The sequence below is a fragment of the Poromitra crassiceps genome, assembly GCF_964638095.1.
Source record: "Poromitra crassiceps genome assembly, contig: HAP1_SCAFFOLD_437, whole genome shotgun sequence".
Taxonomy (NCBI): domain Eukaryota; kingdom Metazoa; phylum Chordata; class Actinopteri; order Beryciformes; family Melamphaidae; genus Poromitra; species Poromitra crassiceps.
This window is the reverse complement of record NW_028151970.1, coordinates 28752-51704: the sequence shown is the minus strand read 5'-3', so window position 1 is coordinate 51704 and position 22953 is coordinate 28752. Positions and strand designations below refer to the sequence as shown.

At 45.2% G+C, this 22953-nt stretch overlaps 1 pseudogene across 1 annotated transcript in view; it reads left to right on the top strand.

Moving 5' to 3' along the window:
- Positions 1-22134, top strand: part of LOC310771213 — a 29781-nt pseudogene extending 7647 nt beyond the window's left edge. The window contains exons 3-5 of the transcript in view: positions 17932-18072; positions 19242-19518; positions 21713-22134. The product of the transcript in view is annotated as an uncharacterized misc_RNA (transcript). The remainder of the gene's footprint in view (positions 1-17931; positions 18073-19241; positions 19519-21712) is intronic.
- Positions 22135-22953: the final 819 nt, after the last annotated feature.

Here is a 22953-nt window from a genome sequence, read left to right as displayed (position 1 = left end):
CTCCACTTTAAACCAAAGTACCTCCAACAGGCGTGATGATGCTCCACTTTAAACCAAAGTACCTCCAACAGGTGTGTGATGATGCTCCACTTTAAACCAAAGTACCTCCAACAGGCGTGTGATGATGCTCCACTTTAAACCAAAGTACCTCCAACAGGCGTGATGATGCTCCACTTTAAACCAAAGTACCTCCAACAGGCGTGATGATGCTCCACTTTAAACCAAAGTACCTCCAACAGGTGTGATGATGCTCCACTTTAAACCAAAGTACCTCCAACAGGCGTGATGATGCTCCACTTTAAACCAAAGTACCTCCAACAGGCGTGATGATGCTCCACTTTAAACCAAAGTACCTCCAACAGGCGTGATGATGCTCCACTTTAAACCAAAGTACCTCCAACAGGCGTGTGATGCTCCACTTTAAACCAAAGTACCTCCAACAGGCATGTGATGATGCTCCACTTTAAACCAAAGTACCTCCAACAGGCGTGATGATGCTCCACTTTAAACCAAAGTACCTCCAACAGGCGTGTGATGCTCCACTTTAAACCAAAGTACCTCCAACAGGCGTGTGATGATGCTCCACTTTAAACCAAAGTACCTCCAACAGGCGTGTGATGATGCTCCACTTTAAACCAAAGTACCTCCAACAGGCGTGATGATGCTCCACTTTAAACCAAAGTACCTCCAACAGGCGTGTGATGATGCTCCACTTTAAACCAAAGTACCTCCAACAGGCGTGATGATGCTCCACTTTAAACCAAAGTACCTCCAACAGGCGTGTGATGATGCTCCACTTTAAACCAAAGTACCTCCAACAGGCGTGTGATGATGCTCCACTTTAAACCAAAGTACCTCCAACAGGCGTGTGATGATGCTCCACTTTAAACCAAAGTACCTCCAACAGGCGTGTGATGATGCTCCACTTTAAACCAAAGTACCTCCAACAGGCGTGTGATGCTCCACTTTAAACCAAAGTACCTCCAACAGGCGTGTGATGATGCTCCACTTTAAACCAAAGTACCTCCAACAGGCGTGTGATGATGCTCCACTTTAAACCAAAGTACCTCTAACAGGCGTGTGATGCTCCACTTTAAACCAAAGTACCTCCAACAGGCGTGTGATGATGCTCCACTTTAAACCAAAGTACCTCCAACAGGCGTGTGATGATGCTCCACTTTAAACCAAAGTACCTCCAACAGGCGTGTGATGATGCTCCACTTTAAACCAAAGTACCTCCAACAGGCGTGATGATGCTCCACTTTAAACCAAAGTACCTCCAACAGGCGTGTGATGATGCTCCACTTTAAACCAAAGTACCTCCAACAGGCGTGTGACGCTCCACTTTAAACCAAAGTACCTCCAACAGGCGTGTGATGATGCTCCACTTTAAACCAAAGTACCTCCAACAGGCGTGTGACGCTCCACTTTAAACCAAAGTACCTCCAACAGGCGTGTGATGATGCTCCACTTTAAACCAAAGTACCTCCAACAGGCGTGTGATGATGCTCCACTTTAAACCAAAGTACCTCCAACAGGCGTGTGATGATGCTCCACTTTAAACCAAAGTACCTCCAACAGGCGTGTGATGATGCTCCACTTTAAACCAAAGTACCTCCAACAGGCGTGTGATGATGCTCCACTTTAAACCAAAGTACCTCCAACAGGCGTGTGATGATGCTCCACTTTAAACCAAAGTACCTCCAACAGACGTGATGATGCTCCACTTTAAACCAAAGTACCTCCAACAGGCGTGTGATGATGCTCCACTTTAAACCAAAGTACCTCCAACAGGCGTGTGATGATGCTCCACTTTAAACCAAAGTACCTCCAACAGGCGTGTGATGATGCTCCACTTTAAACCAAAGTACCTCCAACAGGCGTGTGATGATGCTCCACTTTAAACCAAAGTACCTCCAACAGGCGTGTGATGCTCCACTTTAAACCAAAGTACCTCCAACAGGCGTGTGATGATGCTCCACTTTAAACCAAAGTACCTCCAACAGGTGTGATGATGCTCCACTTTAAACCAAAGTACCTCCAACAGGCGTGTGATGAGGCTCCACTTTAAACCAAAGTACCTCCAACAGGCGTGTGATGATGCTCCACTTTAAACCAAAGTACCTCCAACAGGCGTGTGATGATGCTCCACTTTAAACCAAAGTACCTCCAACAGGCGTGTGATGAGGCTCCACTTTAAACCAAAGTACCTCCAACAGGCGTGTGATGATGCTCCACTTTAAACCAAAGTACCTCCAACAGGCGTGTGATGATGCTCCACTTTAAACCAAAGTACCTCCAACAGGCGTGTGATGATGCTCCACTTTAAACCAAAGTACCTCCAACAGGCGTGTGATGCTCCACTTTAAACCAAAGTACCTCCAACAGGCGTGTGATGATGCTCCACTTTAAACCAAAGTACCTCCAACAGGCGTGTGATGATGCTCCACTTTAAACCAAAGTACCTCCAACAGGCGTGTGATGATGCTCCACTTTAAATGGCGTTTCCCTGTTCAGGCTCTCTTCACCACAGAACTTGTTTCATCCGTTTCCTGCGTGCTCGCTGCCACGTTTGCCCAAAGATGCTCTTTGTTGTGAGGTTTCCCTGTTTTCTTTCTCTGCCTGAACTGTCATTTGGGTCACATGATGCACGTTGTGCATTTAAAGCTGGTGATTGGCCAGGTGGACTAAGAGCCCTTGATATACCAGGGGGAGTGGACGATAACGGGTACTTAAATATTGCAGAATTACACCGTTGTTAATTGTGGAATCATAAAATTGTGACATGTCCACCTTATTTCTAGCTGCCATGATGCCTTATGGGTGCTTCTTCCGGTGTCATCCTTCCCAGCCTTGCTGCTGACAGCTTGACACCCGTCTGTAATGTTTCAAAGCTGCAGGCGAACGGAGCAAATCACTAATCAGCTCCAGCTTGGCAAAAGTCTCGTCGATAAATATCCAGAGTTGCTCAAAGAGCAACAGAAATAGCGCATGTGATAGATAAAATTATTAAAGAGAGAGAGAGAGAGTAGTCATAGTGCCCAGTGCCCACGGAAGTCCACGATGCTTGCGAGCCTGCGAGGTAATAACGTAGGCTACTAGCCTACTTTTTTATGAAAGACTTGGATGCGCAACACCAAACAATTCAGCAGCAAAGCTCCTGAAATGGACCCAAGTGATGCTCGTGAGAATAGCGCTGCTCTGTTTATTCTCAACAGAAAAACTCTGCGGCTCCGCCTACCTGCATCTCTCTCTCTCCCCTCCTCCCTCACGTGTCGGGGAGGGCGAGCTACCGCTGCATGTAAACGGGAATATTAGTGGATTATTCATTTAGTCGGAATATTGTCATTTTCCGAATATGGGCAAAAAGCGGAATATTGTGTGCATGTAAACGTAGTCACTGATGCCACATGTACTCTCCTCTCTAGATTACGCTCTCTGCACTCTCTCTGCAGCCCGCACACGTCTAGGATTGATTATTTTATTTTGTTTATTTTATTTGTATTCTCTCTGCACTCTTGTTCTACAGGTTTGTGAATTTAATTTGAGGAATGTAACTTGCCGTTTTGAAAATATACCTCAGTTGCACATTAATTCACTTTAATTCATAGTGTACGTTTCATATTCAAATAAATGTTATTTTGTTTAAAAATGTCTCCTAATATCCCTTTTATTAAGGAGAAACGCATTATTTAATACATTTTTTATCATGCCCCTAAAAGTCTTTGTGTGCTCCTAGTTTTTTCAACTTGGGGGCACACGTGCTCCTTCTGAAAATGCCAAGTGACCCGCCGTGACGTCAATAATATTTTTCAAATCGATATCCGTCAATGCAACCGTGCATACCAATGGCAACGTTTCGCTGGTTGTTATTGCGGTGTTTATTTTTTCGGACCACGGTCGATTTTTCAGAAATTCACATCCGACGTGTACACATCTGTTGCTGTGATTGAAAGGTGGGTCAAAATTTGCATATGCAGATAAAAAAAACAGCATAAGAAAATGTTACATAAAAGCAACTCAGTGAAAATGAGTCTTGAGGCGAGAGAGACCTTTAGAGTCAGAACCTGCTTTTTTTGGGAGGGGGGGGGGGGGGGCTCAAATGAATGGACGATTTGGTACATCGTTACGTCACGGTGGTATTTGCGTGTGGTGTACTTCAATGTGAACCAATTGTATATCGGCTTTATTTTTATGCATTAAATGTAGCGTGAGCCGTTCAGGTGCTGGGATAACAATGCATTATGGGTAGTCGGCCACTGTGGCTAATGCTAGCGGCTCACGTTAGTTACTTTATATGGCAGTAAAACGCAGCTGAATGACCAAACTGATATAACTTTTAACCATTTCGAGCGACACTGTTTCCATACGGACCACTAGTGTTGGTTAGTTGTTTATAACGTGACTATATTTATAACCTACTCCGGTTTCCGGTTTATAATTTGGGTCTGAATACAGCCAAAGAGTATAGTGGGACAAGAGGAGGTTAGTTCCCCTTTAACCATGCAGCATCAGAAAGGCTAAATGCTAGCAGGCTACTGTTGTGAATTAGACCACAAATAACCAACACATAAGCTGCTTTCACACATGTTTGGAATTCAGGAGTTATCTAGAGGCCATACGGATGGCTGTCATGTGTGAATGTCTGCATACGGCTCATGCGCGCTCCCGCGGAGCCTCGTCCTAGCCGGAGGGAAGTGTACCCCCAGCCGTAGTCGCAGAAGCGTATTGTCCCCCCCCCCCCTCCAGAGCTCCGTGAGCTCGTGAGTGCATGAGGACAGAGACGATCGTGACAGATTATTATTATATAAATAGTCGATGTGAATGAGCGAGCAAAAAACACATGCCATTTGGTTTTCAAATGAAGCTCAAAACTGCTCCGTGTGCGACAGCCAACATGTTGCGGATTGCTGGATTGAAAGGCTCATGGCTCTGATCTGATTTCATGTCTGCTTCGCACAGCACACACATTTAATAAGCATTTTTGGACGCGAGGGTCGTCCCGCTTCCCAGTATTGGACATCGCTATGTAGGGTATCTGGATCTGGTTGCGTTCATGTCTTTGATTTAACGTTTACACAGCGTTCGCGCAAATTCCAAGTAGCGTCAAGTCAGGCAGTATAAAACGAAAACTTCCGGGTATAACCTTCGCAATAATGGCAATTAAATAAAGTAAATGCACGTGTAATGTTTTTTTGTGTGTGTTTCGAAAGATACAGAACGGAGATAAACTGGAAGAATATCTGCTCCCTTCGAAAAGTCAATTTTAACCCGTAGTGAGTCGACATTCTGATTTTTTGTTACTAAGTAATACAACATTTATTTTATTTTGAAGGTAAAAACTTTTAGCTTCCTGTATTCTGTATAATTCTAGTAGGTTTGAGGCATTTTAGGACTGAACATAGCAAAGACCTGTTTTGTTTGTACTGCTTGCGACTCGAGGAAATCGATGCATCTGGGCGTGAGTTGTAGGGTTGTTTAATTAATTACTTACTAACGTTATGCGCAAACGATTATATGCCGTGAACGTTAGGCAGTTATCGCCCATTATGTATTTTTAGTTTTCACAACTGTGTGGTCATGCCCAAATTCCCCCACCCCCGCCGCCCGCCCCCTCTCTACTTTACAAACTCTGCGGAGGTGCTACTCATGTGTGAATGCAACATGCCTCATGTGTGAAAGGGTACACTTCACCTATCATCCGGGGCAGGCTCAGTGGGGGGCAACCCTGACCTGATCCGGAGTTCATGTGTGAAAGTGGCTATAAACAGATAAACATCTTATTTGCTGATGGCAGTCAGCAAGGCTCTTGAGTGCCACCAGGTGGATGCTCGCGGACCACCAGTGGTCCCCGGACCACAGTTTGGGAATCACTGATGATATAGATTAGGCTTGTCGCGGTATTCGGTGTTACCGGGGTTACCGGGTGGCAAGACATACACCAATTACTAGGGATGCACAATATGGATTTTTTTCAACCGATACGATAACCGATAAATATCTGCTTCTGCTGGCCGATAACCGATACCGATAACCGATAATTATTATAATAAAAATATATATATAATTTTTTTTTTTTTTTTTACCTGTATTTTATGCACACCTGGGGTTAAAAAAAGGCAGATGTAGTGAGCATAGCTCTGACCTAACCCAATCTAACTGACATCACTGTGAACGCAAAACAAAGAAAACTTCTGATATAATATGATTGTTTTAATAAAGTGTATCGCTCAATTATTGTCAATACAAAAATAAAGGCTTTTATAGAACGGAAAGCCAATGACTGCTTAGTCTGCAGATAAAACACAATGACAAAAGGCATAGTAATTTAGACTCTTATTGTCATGTTACTGATCTGTTCAAATTTTGCATTGGTTCTAGGGCTGTTCGTAATCAAATTAATTAGTTAGGACGATGTTAAAAACACGAAAATCGTAAAATCGATTTACACTTCAACTAGGGTAATTATGTTACGGCAGGGCGGCTCTCTCTCATGTACGCATGCTGCTACTTGTCCATTCTCTCGCTGTGATACTGGCTACTAAAGACAGCAGCGCAATGGACTTATTTCAACACCTCCGACCAAAAAGCACAGAGTGAGCACTGAGCGCAACTTGTTGCACTGCGGGCTGTAGCCTACAAGATAACGATTGCCACAACACACTCACGCGCGCACACGAACACAGACGTTATCACCGGACGATGAAACATTGCCTTTACAGTTCACATAATAACAACACGTGAGGCCACTGAGTACTGATAGATTGGCTGTATTCATGGCTGTATTAGCAGCCTCAGCTGACTCACCTGTCCCTGTGTGTCTGAATTTCCCCCTAACTGCTATCGCAGTTCCCCGCATACCTGTTGTGACTTTGTGTTATTCTAGTACAGATATAACTCCGAGCACGGGTGGTCGCTTAGACACTGCTAATATAATTATGTCACGGAGGCACACGCAAATCCACCAGTGTCAAGTGACTGCAGGACTGCAGGTTAGCAAGCAACAGCCAGGAAGTTAGGCATAGCAGCGGCAAGCTAAAACAGGAAGTTGGGTTGTTCTGCCTTCAGAGTAAAAGCGTAAATTGTCACTTATGGAAAAAAGGGGGGGGAAAGAGCTCTGCAGGCAACAAATGTTTAGAGAAGTATAATAGTATAAAAAAATCGAGTTTTGAGAGAAAAAATCGTCAATTTTAGTTTTAGGCAAAATCAAACAGCCCTAATTGGTTCCAGTTCTCAGTGAATTGTAACCTAGGCCCAATGAATGGGGCAGGCACTATAAACCATCTGTGTCGTTTCACTTTTTACTGAAAAATGCTGCCACCAGATTAAATTAAATTAAAGATTATGGAAAAGACACTATGTGATGTTTTCCTTATTATTGGTTCTGTTAGATGGCTCTGTCCAGCAGCTAGCGTTAGCTCAACTCCAAAGTCCCTTTGGCTTATAGTGGGACTCCCGGCTAGCGTGGTTAGCTTAACGTTAGCGAGTTGTTTTTTGGAGTTAAATGCACAATCCCTGCATGTTTCATTTCGGGTAAAGGGGTTTCCATTAGTTTCTATAAGTTTACGCCAGCTCTGTGTATTAAGTGCTTTTGCGGGGCTGTTTGATCACAAGCCACAGACTGTAAATGTCACAAGCAGTTTGTCTGCCAAGCGGACAAGCCTAAAGTGTAGGCCGTGCTACGAGCTAATGCTAACACTAACACTCGCTAACAAAAACAACAAACATATCCGCTGCATCATCGCCAGCTTTGGTTTAACGTAATGCCAGCTTAGAGGTTTCCCCTCCTCTCGGAACCTGTGTGGGACATGGATTGCAAATTACAGTAGCTTTCTGATCACCTGAAACTGAAAAACAGAAACATACCGGTAACTGGCAGCAGCCATGTTTGCGTCGCAGCTGTGATGTCACGAGCGTGCGACGACAACAATAGCTCCGCTTCCAAGGGGGGATTTAATTTTTTTAAATTCCTTTATGATCCAGCAGAGGGCGCTCCTCTCTAACAGCTTGACCTATCGTGACCACCTGACATGTCTTGACACAAGTTGTTGTTTGATGAGAGACACAAGACAAAATGGAGGCGGCCCGATGCAGACTGATGCAGACAACAACAAAGCCATGAGCGGACAATCGCAACACTAGCCTCAGCGCGTTACGTGACTCATCAGTAATTCTTCCTTCTTCGTCTGGGAGGTCGGCTCAAATGGCTGCACGCATATACGACGTTATAAAACGGGACCTTCACACACAGCGGCAGCCACTTCTTCTGATCTGATCTCTCCCCACAGACTGTACAGATCTGATCCCATTCCCTCCCTTACATCAGACGTAAGCCCTACACACAGCGGCAGACACTTCTTCTGATCTGATCTCTCCCGACAGACTGTACAGATCTGATCCCATTCCCTCCCTTACATCAGACGTAAGCCCTACACACAGCGGCAGACACTTCTTCTGATCTGATCTCTCCCGACAGACTGTACAGATCTGATCCCATTCCCTCCCTTACATCAGACGTAAGCCCTACACACAGCGGCAGACACTTCTTCTGATCTGATCTCTCCCGACAGACTGTACAGATCTGATCCCATTCCCTCCCTTACATCAGACGTAAGCCCTACACACAGCGGCAGCCACTTCTTCTGATCTGATCTCTCCCCACAGACTGTACAGATGGCTGCTGACAGCAATGCGGCTTGACTGGTTGAACCACACGATGCCAGTTCATTTCTTCTAAACGCTCACATCTTGGAGTGAACGTAGATTGTAAGGGTTGAAAAATGAGGAGCGGAGAGGGTCCCGCCCCCATCTACCCCTGAATCCAGATGGAGAGAGTTATGACACAGACACACACTGCACTCTCTTCTCTCAAGCCCCTTTTAGATTGGCCAAAAATCCCACTAATATCCACAAACTAGTGGCATTTTCTTCAGTCTAAAAGTTTCCAAGCCGAGCCATTTAGCCGATAGAGCGACCCTGCTTCGAGTGAGGTGGGTTTTTTACACAACAGCTCTGCACGCCATGGCGATATATAAATCTTGGCGATGGTCCAACACATCATTTTCTGACCCTACTTCTCCTCCTATTGATTTGCCACCCCTTTTCCAGTGCGATTCAGTGATTCCCACAGGCTGAAATTTGACTTTCTTAACTCATTGAGTGCCAGCCACTTTTGGAGAACGGACGCTCCCAGTGCCAGAGTTTTCAGAGCGTTTTCAGTGATTTCTCGAGGCCCACAGAATATTGTGTGATATTACTATGTAAACACCGAACACGCACAAAGAACGAACTGGCTCTATTGTATCATCAGCAAAAAAAAGTTTATTGATACCATTTTCCGTTCTTTAGTTATGAGCCGGAGAAGATAGGTCGTTTTGAGCAAATACAGGCGTTTCAAATTATTAGCTGAGATATTCCGCCTTTTGTGAAATGCAGCATTTCAAGCACATTCACTGAGTCTGAAGATAATATTTTCTGATGTAGTGACGTGGTGTAGTTGTGTGATGCACTGCGTGCCCCACCCCCCTCTCCCCCCCTCCCCTCCTCAGCTGCAAACTCCTCCCCACACTACACAGCCTCACGCACCCACTCTATTTTCGGAGTGCTCCGTTTGTGTGTGCCGGGCGGCTCCCAGCGCGATAGGGAAGAGCCAAACCGGACTGCTGAATGGTTTGGCGTCGGGTGCTGCTTTTCTGGTGGCTAATCGTGTGGAGAAACTATACAGACAGACAGACAGAGACAGAGGGGCTCAGTTGTGTGCGCGGATTGACTCCTGTTCGCAGCCAATGTCAGCTCCAGACAGAGCAATCTATATGGCTCTGGCTGCAGCATGCATCGGTTTCTCTTTGATCACGGCTTTTTCCTCCTGTTTCTCAGGACCTGTCTCTAATCTGGAGAGCACTGTCGCCACCTAATGGGTTTGTAAAATAGGTTATAGACCTCCAATAGCTACAATATTTGTACAGGAGATGCAGAAGGCTTTGATCGACGTCCCACCGTCAAAAAACGCATTGGACGTCGAAAGACGTCCTTGGCACTCTACGTCACTATTTAATTGGACGTCGAAAGACGTCCATGGCACTCAATGAGTTAACAGTTAATTATTTTACATTGACAGAATAGGCCGACGCACATGCACGAGTGCAGCTCACACAGCCCAGGCGCATAGCTGCGTCAAGTCAGCCAGAATGCTACAGAATGTAAGTAGGTCGTCCGCTTTGGCTCTTTCAAAATAAAACCCTCGTAACGTTAACATTTTGAATAATGCTTTACTGCCACAGTTTCCCTCCTTGTATTGTAATCTTAACATCACGAGTATTTTGATACAATGTTTGCGGCTTCGTTTGTTGAACCACCTTTTTCTCCTCCCAACGTGCATCAGTAAGGCTGTTTACTTGTTTAAATGAAATTATTTTGAAGGTTTTTTAACTGGAAGTTTCCATTTTGTTTCGGCTGACCTGACGCTGGTCCTGTGCAGCCGTCTGAGAAGGGAGAAGGGAGAAGAGAGCCCGCAGACGTGGAGAAACTGAACGGGTTGAGAGTGCGATCTAAAAGTTTAAAAGGCAATGCTGCCCCCTGCTGCTTTCCCGGGTAACAAAAAAAACATGTATTAGTGGGACTTTTGATGTAAAAAAAGCTATCGGCGTATCGAACGTGTGACATCCATATTATCAAAGACGATGCTGCAAAGCCACAGAAAGGCTCGCCTTGAAATGGATCCAAGTCCCAAACCTCAGTCACACAAAAAGGTTTCAGTCAGCATATTAGACGCAGCATAGCTAGGAGTTTCACACACACACACACACACACACACACACACACACACACACACACACACACACGTTTGATCAGAATAGAGTCAGAGTACAGCGGCAGCCAGGAGCGACACTCATATGGCTCATTTCCACCACATACAGTATAACCGCACAGTACAGCTCTACTCTACCTGGCCTTACTCGTCTCTACTTGATATAGACTTTGCTTCCACAGCAAGTTTACTCGCCTCCGCCCTAGGGCATTCACGACTAGTGAATTTTACTAGTCGACTAGTCGTCCCTAAAGGTAGTCGACTAGTCGACTAACCGTTTTTAATTTATTTTTAATTAAAAAAAAAAAAAAAAAAATTTTTTTTTTTTTTTTTTTTTTTTAATCTTTAAGAAAGAACATGAGGTATTTACACGACATACATGAAATATCATATCCCATATCCCCCACAAAGAACATCAAAACACAACAAAACAAAACAAGAAAACTGCATAAGATACACAATAATCCAAGAACAAACAAGACTATTGGACAAACAACCAAACAAAAACAATGCATTCAGCTCCTATCCTGATAAGCCTAATGACACTGGGGTAAAAAGTTCTTAAAGTCAAACTCTGTATGTGGTTGCCATATTTTGGGGATGTCTAAGAATCTGCCTTTGCTCTTGTAGTAAATGTTATCCAACGTATGGTAGCTTGAGAGTTCATTCCACCAGTGAACTACAGCTGGGGGATTGGATGCTTTCCAATTTAAAGCTATGCATTTCCTAGCTGCCAACAGGGCAAGATCTATGTATTTACTTTGAATGCATTGTTTTTGTTTGGTTGTTTGTCCAATAGTCTTGTTTGTTCTTGGATTATTGTGTATCTTATGCAGTTTTCTTGTTTTGTTTTGTTGTGTTTTGATGTTCTTTGTGGGGGATATGGGATATGATAGTCCATGTATGTTCTTTCTTAAAGATATAAAAAAAAAAAAAAAAAAAATTTTTTTTTTTTTTTTTTTTTTTTTTTTGCTAAAACGACTAGTCGACTACTAAGCACAGTGTCGACTAGTGGTTTTACTAGTCGACTAGTCGACTAGTCGACTAGTCTGTGAATGCCCTACTCCGCCCACACCTGGTCGTCATAGCGACCGCATATCTGCCCTCCGCCCATAGCCCAAGTAGGCTATAACGCAGGGCTATTCAACTAAATTGTTCAGGGGGCCACATTGTCAGAAACTTAAGGGGCCGGGGGCCGGACCCCGAGCCATTATAGGTACACTTGACACAACCCGCCACCACATTTTCGCAGCCGTGCCGGAACTATTATTAAATAGGGGGTGCTGTAAGGAATGGAATCTCCTTTTTCTTCGACGCTGCCCCGAAGAAAAAGAAAAACGTCAAAGAAAATTTGATGTTTTTTGGACTTTTATCCATATTTAGAAGAATATTTAATTTTAAATTAACATTAGGATTATACTGTTGTAATGTCATTATTCAGTATCTTCTCCTTTTCTCACTCACTTTCATGTAACCACCTGCTCTCCCTTTAGTCGTTTTACACTACAACAGACAGCAGCAACACAGGCATATACTGAACTTATTATTATTATTATTATTATTATGGAAAACCAGATTATGATGAAAATCAAACACTGTAATGTAACAAACAAGGAAAAATGAAATAAAAAAGCTTCTTCCCGGCCAGTCATAGATCTTTGTCCCCCACCCAAAAAACTTTTTTTCTTTCTTTTTTTTTCTTTTTTTTTATAATATCAAACTCTGGGCCGCCAGTTGAATAGGCCTGCTATAACGTTAAAATTAAATCCATACACATAACTTTTAAACGGGCTATGAAATACTGGTGCCTCTATATGACCTACATGGGCAAATTAAACCATCGGCCAGGAGAATGGATATCAATTTGTTGTTGACATGCATGCGCTGCACGGGGGGACGGGGGTTACGCTACGGGGAGAAGGGAAGCCACCAGCCTGGCGGCAACTCACCAGGAAAAGGCCGCGGCTTCGCTAAACCCCCCGCCTCCGGCCTAGCGGAGCCGACGTAGCACACAACTAAAAGGGCTTTCCCGAGCAGCTGACTTTTTCCTCTCTCTCGAAACAATTGAAAACCACCGTCATGTTAAAGCCGAGCAAGGAGATCGATTTGATTTCACCAGAGCCGAAGGCAGCAACAGTCCCACTAAACTGGTATCCAGCAGTGACAGAGAGTAGCCAGACACAGTAAACACGATTCTGCCTGACCAATCAGTCGTCTGCAGTGTTTTCACGTCACCGTATGGTACCGGCTGGAACCGCAACAAAGCAGGGACCAAAACTAGCACGACTCGACCCCCCGGGCTGTCCAGGTTTTTGATTGGTGGAATGAGACAAAAAAAGTGAAGTGGGCGGGGCCGCGCTGATACCAGCGGTGGAAATGGGCCAATAGAGCAGGTGAGCGGTTCAGTTTAGGCGCTGTGCCAAGGGCAACGTTTCCATAGAGACAGGGGCGGACATGTTTTCAAAATCCAGATTTTGCCCCACTGTGCTGTCAATTTTAACGCCACTAAATAGCAGGTCTTAGCGCAGAAAAACCCTCTACGCCAGGCGTACTATGCCTGAGCGCAGACAGTATTCTCCGCGCAGTGCAGGAAATCCTCGCTTGGGATACATTACGCACGGCATGGATGTCTCTCTCTCTCTCTCTCTCTCTCCAACACCTCGCGCACGCAGACACTCTTCCCTCCTCAGTCAGAATGCCACGTTGATTTTCAACTATAGCCTACATTGCAGAAAAAACACACCTTGATTTAAAAATTTGAATTCATTTGTCTGGTTTTATTAGGCTACATAATTCCCTTGGTGTTAAATAAAAACACTCAACTGGAGCCTTGCAGTGTGCGAGCTTTACTCTTTACTAGGGGTGTCACGATACACTCAGTTCACGATACGATACGTATCACGATACTGGGTTCACGATAACGATACGATACGATACGATTTTAACAATATTTTTTTAAACTTGAATAATGACAATATATGACTGGAAAAGTAGTATTTTATTTGAAATGCACAAATACAAAACATGCTGTTGTGGGAAATTGTTATTACAATAACAACTAGAAAAAACATGAGATTGGAGATAAGGCTTATCTTGAAATAGAATGAGTTACACCATCACTTAGATTTACTTTGAACTAAAAGGTTTCTCAGCAGTATAAATTCTCATTATGCATCTTCAGTTTTTCTTCAAACTCAAACAACAAGACTTTTCTTAGTCTATTTTTTATGCATCTTCAGTTTTTCCTGTCAAGTAAACAGTTTTGCCAGAAACTCAATTGAATGGTTTCTCTCCTGTATAACTTCTCATGTGTCTTGTTCAACTGTTCAACTGAACTACTTTCCACACATTGAACTTCAACAAACAAAGACGTTTCTTTGTCTACTTTTGAAAGAAAGAAAAGATTTTTTTTTTTTTTTTTTTTTTTTTTTTTTTTTCACGATATGAGATTTCATCTCAACGATACATATCGTGACGTTTTACTATCGCGAAATTTCGTGGGACGATATATTGTGACACCCCTACTCTTTACTCTTCCCTACTATTCCTGCCTCGAGCTCTGCACCTGCAGGTTTTGGATTGTGCGTGTCTCGCCTTTTTTTCATACATAATTCCCGACCATACAGGTCTGTGGCGTAACATCAGATTACTTTAGGTAGGAGAAAATAAAAAGCAAATGTTGATCTTTTCCAACCATTAGGCTACGTTTAATAGCACCGCAATAGCTCGTCGGGGAGTGAGAGAGAGAGAGAGGCATACTGTCGGCCTATAATGTTACTACTAGGGGTGCACCGATCACGTTTTTTGCCACCGATTGCCGATCGCCTATGGGAAATATCTGCCCAACCGATCATCGACCGATCACCGATTACCGATCACCGATATATAAACTCCTCAAAGAAAGTTTGGAAACGTTATTTTAGGTCGATTATCGCTCCCCTTTAATAATACCAATTGGCATTGTATTTTATATCGTTGGAAAGCCTGATTAGTGATAGGGCTTTTTTGTATTTAAAAAAATAAATAAAATGGCCGATCGCATATTTGAGGTCAATATCGGCCGATACAGATTGCTTGCCGATCGATCGGTGCACCCCTAGTTACTACCCAGCTCAATTTAACTGCCTCACCTCGTAATAGTCAGTAACCTAGGCCTAGCTGCAAAAGTTAACTGCTGAAAATTCGATGTCTGGTTTTGTCACGAGTAGCCTACAGCTGAAGTCCCTCTCGCCATCAAGCAGACAGCGACGGAAGCATGTGTCTTTATGTGCGCCAAGGGGAAAATGACGGACTAAATTGGTGGGATTGAATGTATATATATTAATAGAAACAAATAAAAAAATAGCTGATTAATAAAATGTGTGCTGGTGGAACGAAATTCAACTTCAAATAGAGCTGCATCACTCAGCGCGGCTCTCAGTACGCTGCGCAGTTACGCAACGCAGTAGTAGGAGATGCAGGAGAAGAGAGCCCAAAAAGGGATAAGCATACGTCCATAACGGCATGAAAGCTGAAAAACGTTGATGGCAGTAACACACATACATACCGTTCCCATCGTATTTGTGCCGCGGCAGCATTAATTGCACACTTTTTTATAATGTCTTTTATGTCGGGCTGAGTCGGTCTCGGGCTATGTGACAGTATGTGTACAACGGCGGGCGAGTTGAGCTCGGTCCGCGACTCAAGCGGGTCGGGTCGGGTCGGAGTAGATGTTTTAGGACAGTTGAGAACTCTACATGACAGCCATCAAGAAAGGAGGACAGCACTCCCAAGTTGAATACTTTTATTGCCACACAGACGTTTCGGGCAGCAGCCCTTCTTCAAACGTGTGAATGTGAAATGGCAACAATACGCAGGTGATTCACAGGTGGGCATGAGCACGTTTTATTTGATTCCTATGCACGACAGCCTCACATCTCTCTCTCTCTCCATCTAACCTATCCTTTCTCTCTCGCCCTCTTTCTCTCTCTCACTCCGTCCCTCTCAGTGAAGGAGGAAGCTGCTGACGTGACGCTGTGGCTTTTGTGGGCACTATCACACCTACACAACGCTTTTGGGCATAAACACGCCTATATGGAGCTTTGCGCCGAGATGACGCCAAGCGCAGCGGCCCGACACGCCCGCAAGACGGGCGCTGACGCAAAGTGGCCGCCGTTGCGACCATAGAGCCCATACAGTCTGGCATTCCTAGGGATATTGAAAAGGGGTTTCTGCGGAATTTCCAGAACAGAATTGCTCACCAATTTTAGAGAAATGACAGTGCTTCCCCTAAAAGAAATCAGGCCTGGTGGTACAACCTAACCTTGCTTGCAAGATGGATAACCTCGCGAGATCAAAAGAGATTCTCTCGACGTAATCCATCTTGTCATGCACAGGCAGTTAAGATGATTGGCCGAACCATGGCCGGCTCGACGAATCAGCGGCAGCCTTAGGCAGGCTTAGGCCCGTCTGGGCAAGTAGTGGGTACATGGTCTTTGTAGTTCTTTTCACTCGTCAACATGGCTGCCGCCGCGGAAGTGACAGGCACTCTGAATGAAATTGAATGTAACGTTCCCAATTCTATGTATTAAATTCTAAAAAACGACCCTCAACATTTGGGAAGGCTAAGCCACACAACTAGTTCGTTATAATCGAACGTCATGCTTCGAAGGCGACTTCACGACGATGAGGACGGTGAGGACTCAATCAATGAATACCACGGAGATCAGGCACCTTCCTCCGGTCGCAAACGTGACGTCAGAGGCATGGCGATCTGATAGGTTGAAGTTAACACGCACCAGCGGTGATAGACAGATGGGTCATCCAATCACCTGCCAAGTAGCTTGGAAAAAGGGCCCGCCTCCGTCAGCGGGTCGGGTTACTGCATTCCCAGATCGACTGGTTTAGTGAAATGCAATGTGGAGCTAAACCGTCCATCTGGCAGCGTCAGGTTAGGTACAACCCACCAAAGACAAAACCTAAATTGACCATCCCGCGGCGGGATGGCATATTGGCACAGTCGGCTTTGGTCAGATGGCGCATCAGACGGTCGGCAATTTATATATACTTTCAAATTTTGGTTTGCTCGGTATATTCACGACTTACAACAAAGTGATCACAAGGAGAGGATGACTTAAGAAAGTGCATTTATTGCTGAATAAATAAGCTGTGTAACTTATTGCAAAACATTACAGGGATGCAAACTTACAGGCTTCCAAAATCAAATGCTTATTGATTTGAATGAATGTATATTTGGTGTAATATAGTGTTTTTATGTATATTACTGTCAACACCATATGTTTTGTTGTATTGTAATATGCCATAAAAGTTTGTATTGAAATTTGTAAAAAACATTTCCCCCCCACATTTTTATGCCTCCGCCGGCGATAGCCAGGCCAGAGGCATTATGGATCCGGGTTGTCCGTCCGTCCGTACGTCCGATGTTCGTTGACGCGATATCTGAGGAACATCTTGTCGGAATTTCATCAAATTTGCCTCAAACATCGACTTAGACTCAAGGATGATCTGATTCGATTTTGGTGGTCAAAGGTCAAGGTCACTGTGACCTCTCCAACGCCATTTTCAAGCTTGTTAACACGATATTTCAGGAATGCCTTGATGGAATTTCATCAAATTTGCCTCAAACATCGACTGGTTTGTTGTTGTTGTACTTCTGCATACATTACGCACACAGTCTCTCTGTCTCACTCGAGTTTCTGGCCTGGCGCGAGTCCTCGTTGGCCTGGCGGTCAAACACAGAAATTAATACAATTCTTTGATACCAAATCACAGCATGAATTTTTCTATGGTGTTCCTCAAGGTCTTGGTGTCTTAATGTATTTTGGAGGTTTGTTCAAAAATCATGAAGTCCCCCCCCCAACGTTTTTTTTCCTGGGGGGGGGGGGGGACAGAAATGTTGTATCACCAATCAGCCTCAAAATGCCAAGATAGGATTTTTGGTCCATAGGGCCCAGCACTATTTCGGTGTCACATCTGTTGTTTGGGGGAATCGAACCTGTGACCTGCCATATATGTGAGGGGGGAACTTTCTTCATTGTGTGTGTGTGTGTGTGTGTGTGTGTGTGTGTGTGTGTGTGTGTGTGTGTGCGTGTGTGCGCGTGTATGTGCGTGCGCGCGCCTTCCAGGATTTCTACGATGAACAGGGCGTGTTCTCGGAGAGCTTCTGGCCCCAGAGCGAGCCTCCTCAGACCATGACCTTTAACCCCAGAGCACGAGTCAACAAGCCCCTGACTCCGCCTCCAACCACTCAATCCATCAACAGCCAGGTGGGTGCTGCTATCACCGTGTGTACGCTTCCTTACAAACTGGCATTTTCTGATGGAATGCGTTCTGGGAAACCGGCATTCCAGTTTATAGAGGACCGCAGGGATGACGTATTTTTGTAGGCTTATCCAGAAATCGCTGCCATTGTGTTTTCTACGTGTTTTACACGTGGGCTCAACCAAAGAATTGAGTTTTCACTTTTCAGATTGTTTCGTTTGATTAATGATCAGAGGAGGCAGAGCGAATGATACTATGCAGTATTTCAGTGGTTCTCAACCCGGGGGTCGGGATCCCCCCCCCAGGGGCTCCGAGATTACTTTGGGGATGTTGCGGGATGAGGGAAAAAAAGAGAAAAAAAAAAGAAATTATTTTTCTCCCATGATGATTAAAAATCCCATACCAATGGTTTAATGTATTCTAAAACTATATCAACTAGGGATGTAACGATAACCGGTTTGAATGATAACCGTGAGAAAATTCCTTACGATAACCGTACCGTTTCACATTTTCATTATCATTAAAACCGTGGCACCGTGATTACAGTGCTTTGAGAAACATGGTAAATACTGTCCACCATCATCAACCAAAGTTGGCAACTGTCTCCCAGATGCAAACGTGCAGCCTTGGAGAAATGATTTCAGTGAGTGTATCAATCCTTTTTGGGTCTGAGTTTTCAATATAAAACGTAAAATTATTTCGGTGAGTCTCTCAGTACTTTTTGAACATTTTCAGCATTTTTTTTAACGAATACCGTGACAATACGATAACCGTGATCATTTTGGTCACGATAATCGTGATGTGAAATTTTCATACCGTTACATCTCTATTATCAACTATAAAAACCGTTTCAGTGAGTGAGTGAAATCAGTGTGTGAATGCGTGCGCACGTGGCGGGAGGGGGGGGGGGGGGGGGGTTGCGAACCCCAGCCTAAAGTTTTTGAAAAGCTTGAGAAGCACTGCAGTATTTCACAAGAAAACAGAAAACATTTGGGAGGCAATCTGGAAAGTAAAATAAATAAATAATAGACATTTCAAATTCCAAATAATAGCAATGGGCAGTTGCACAGCGTCACCTCTCTATACTCCATATCTCACAAAGCAGAAACAGATTCAAATCAATCTTGGGAACCATTGCATGAGTATTGAAGTCTGTACCCCCCCCTTCCCCAAGCTTCTGTTCCAGTACCCAGTGAGCCAATCACAGCCAGCGCCGTTCTTTGTGGGCGGGCCCATGGGTGGGATTGACAGCATGGCGGGGTCGGAGCCCAACCAACAGGCTCCGCCCCCGGCGCCGATGACCCCCGCCCCGGCCCCCTCCACCGCCTCCTCCTGCTCGGCCGGCCCCTCCCCTTCCTCCCAGGGATCTGAGACCTCGTTCGACTGCACGCACTGTGGCAAATCGTTACGTTCCAGGAAGAACTACAGCAAGCACATGTTCATCCACTCCGGTAAGAAACTAGCCAGGGTTTCCTATGCAGGTCTGGAAAAGCCTGGAAAAGTATTACAAGTCAAATTTCATCATTTCCAGGTCTTGAATAGTTAGGAAATTTGAAAAAATCTGGAAAAGTAGGGGAAATGTTGTGCTTCAGGATATAGGGGTGGGCGATATGATTAGTTCAATTAGATCGTCAACGATTAGAATCGCTCCCCGATCTGCCTTTACCGACAGATCGTTAGTATCGCGCTACATCCAGTGCACATTCTATCAGTTGCGTTTCTATGTCTGAAAGACGCCTCTAAAGTCCCCCCCCCCCCCCCCCTCCCCCTCTTTTTCATGACAACACGGAGGGGGAGTTGGTACACACACCCTTAACGTAGCAGGCTGGCATCTTCGAATGAAAGAATAATAATAATTAGTTCAATTCAAAATATTGAATGTCTTGACACAACACAACCTGCATTTTTGCGCGGCCCGGGCTTGCTCTGCTGCGGCTGCCCATTGACATGTAGGCAGCCGCTTGCTAGCTGTGCCTGCCTGGCTCCCCTGAGTTTATGGGACCAAACGGGTTTTCAGGTAACGTTAGTGAGCGCGTACCTGCCTGCTTGTGAACGTTGTTATTTCTTAGCACGTGGATTATTGTAAACTCAGCGTAAATGAATGACAATAATTATGAAACGGTGGAGTGTGCGTACAGGAAAGATGAGGAAAGATTTGCTGTATCCAACAGTATTTATTCCAAACACTCCCAACTAGGGCTGGGCATTGGCAAGGACCTCACGATACGATACCTATCACGATACTTGGGTCACGATACGATTGTATCACGATATATTGCGATGCGATACCTATTGCGATATATTGCGATATTCTACAGAATTTACTCAAAATTAAATAATAGAGCTAAAGATACAACACACTGTGTACCACCCAGGTAGTGTAATAATATGTACATCACTTTATACTGATAAGTTAGTAGACAAATTTAGTCAAAACTACCGAGTGTTGAGTGTTACTGGACGCATCGATATGGGAAATATCGAGACAGTATCGATTAGGGGGGGGAATCACCAGATGCAGAGGCCTGGCATGGCATGGCCTGCAATCTTTTTATTTTATTTTTTATATCGCGATACTTGGCGTCCAAGTATCGATACAGTATCGGGAAATAAAATATCGCGATATATTGCCGTATCGAGTATATTGCCCAGCCCTACTCCCAACTCTCAACATTACATGCTATGCAGCTACGGCAACACACAAGGCTCTGTCTTAAAGGGCCCGCGGCACAAGGTCTCTCTAGTGGTACGCCACAAAACTATTCATAATTATGAAAATATGTATGAAACAAATTTCCATGACTTTTCCAAAACTCCACAAAAAAGATTTTTTTTCCTATAACTTTTCCAGGGCATGGGAATGACTTTTGCAGGTTTTTCGTGGCCGTACGAATGAAATTAGTTTGGTTGTACTTTGTACTGTTCAGTAACTTGTACTGTTCAGTAACTTGTACTGTTCAGTAACTTGTACTGTTCAGTAACTTGTACTGTTCAGTAACTTGTACTGTTCAGTAACTTGCGAAATAGTCTTAAAAACCCAAGATGGAAAAAGAACCGTGATAAGATCGTGGATCGTGATCCCGCCTTAAAACAATCGTGATATGATATTTTTGCCATTTTCGCCCACCCCTAGTTCAGGGCCGATACGTAATTCTAGCTTTCATGTTGTTGTAGACCCACTTTGAGTCGGCAGTTAGAGGGCTGCTCTTATTGTCCAGCTGCTGTCAGCACGCATTGTCTCAAATCCCCCTGCAGCAGAATCACATCCAGTCAAGAACATCGGGACAAATCTGGAATTTTAAAATTGAAAACTGTGTAGGAACCCTGCTCATCATCTCACACATTCTGCTTCTGACTTGTCGCTGTGAAGAACAATCTTCATCGATCCAAAAATATTCAAAACAAATCGACGTCCGGAAAAAGTCTGGAATGTTTTAATTGAAAATGTGTATGCGAGTATTAGGTCTTGGTAACTTCAACGCAAGAAGATTCGTCTCGGCCCCTCCTACTTTCCACTCTGAAGAAGAAAATGATTCAACACTGACAATGCTAAGTGCTTTCTGCTCTGCGTGCGCGTGTGTGTGTGTGTGTGCGCGTGTGTGCGCGTATGTGTGCGCGTGTGCGTGTGTGTGTGTCCGCCTACAGGTCAGAAACCTCACCAGTGCTCCATCTGTTGGCGCTCCTTCTCCCTGCGCGACTACCTCCTCAAACACATGGTGGTGCACACGGGCGTCAGGGCCTTCCAGTGCTCCGTGTGCGGCAAGCGCTTCACCCAGAAGAGCTCGCTGAACGTGCACATGCGCACGCACCGCGCCGAGCGCACCTTCCAGTGCACCGTGTGCCACCGGGCCTTCACCCACCGCACGCTGCTGGAGCGCCACGCCCTGCAGCACGCCCACCACCACGCCCCCCAGGGCCAGGGCCAGGGCCAGGGCCAGGGCCAGGGCCGCGGCGCCGACATGACCTCACCTACCAAGCACAGCCCTCCTCTGGGAGGGCCCTCAGGTATGGCCGGCACAGCTGGCATGATGGCCAACATGTCCAGCCAAGGAGCTTCCTCCACCTAGAGAGGGGAGAGAGAGGGGGAGGGGAGAGAGCTTCCTCCACCTAGAGGGGAGAAAGGGGGAGAGAGCTTCCTCCACCTAGAGGGGGAGAGAGAGGGGGAGGGGAGAGAGCTTCCTCCACCTAGAGGGGAGAAAGGGGGAGAGAGCTTCCTCCACCTAGAGAGGGAGAGAGCTTCCTCCACCTAGAGGGGGAGAAAGGGGGAGAGAGCTTCCTCCACCTAGAGGGGAGAAAGGGGGAGAGAGCTTCCTCCACCTAGAGGGGAGAAAGGGGGAGAGAGCTTCCTCCACCTAGAGGGGAGAGAGGGAGAGAGCTTCCTCCACCTAGAGGGGGAGAGAGGGAGAGAGCTTCCTCCACCTAGAGGGGGAGAGAGGGAGGGGGGAGAGAGCTTCCTCCACCTAGAGGGGGAGGGGGGAGAGATCGGTGCGTCCTTTTCCTTTATTTGGTCCTAACAGCCTTGTTGATCCTTTGTGCCCACGTCCGAAAATGTTGGTGTGGGCGGGGCTTACAGGCGGTGTGGGCGGGGCTTACAGGCGGTGTGGGCGGGGCTTACAGGTGGTGTGGGCGGGGCTTACAGGTTTCACCAGGGTTCCTACACAACACGCTCTTCAAAGACTGCAAGGATGGGAATTAATATCAATTTCCAGGCCTTGATGCATTTTTGGATTTGGACCAAAAAAAACAAGCAAACAAAAACAAACAAACAAACCGCAAAAGTACATCGAGACATTTGATGTTGCAGTTTTGTCCTTTGTGATGTTTGTGGCTGTGAAGAATAATCCTCAGCTTCAGAGCGACACAGCCTATTTAGCCATCATATCCCG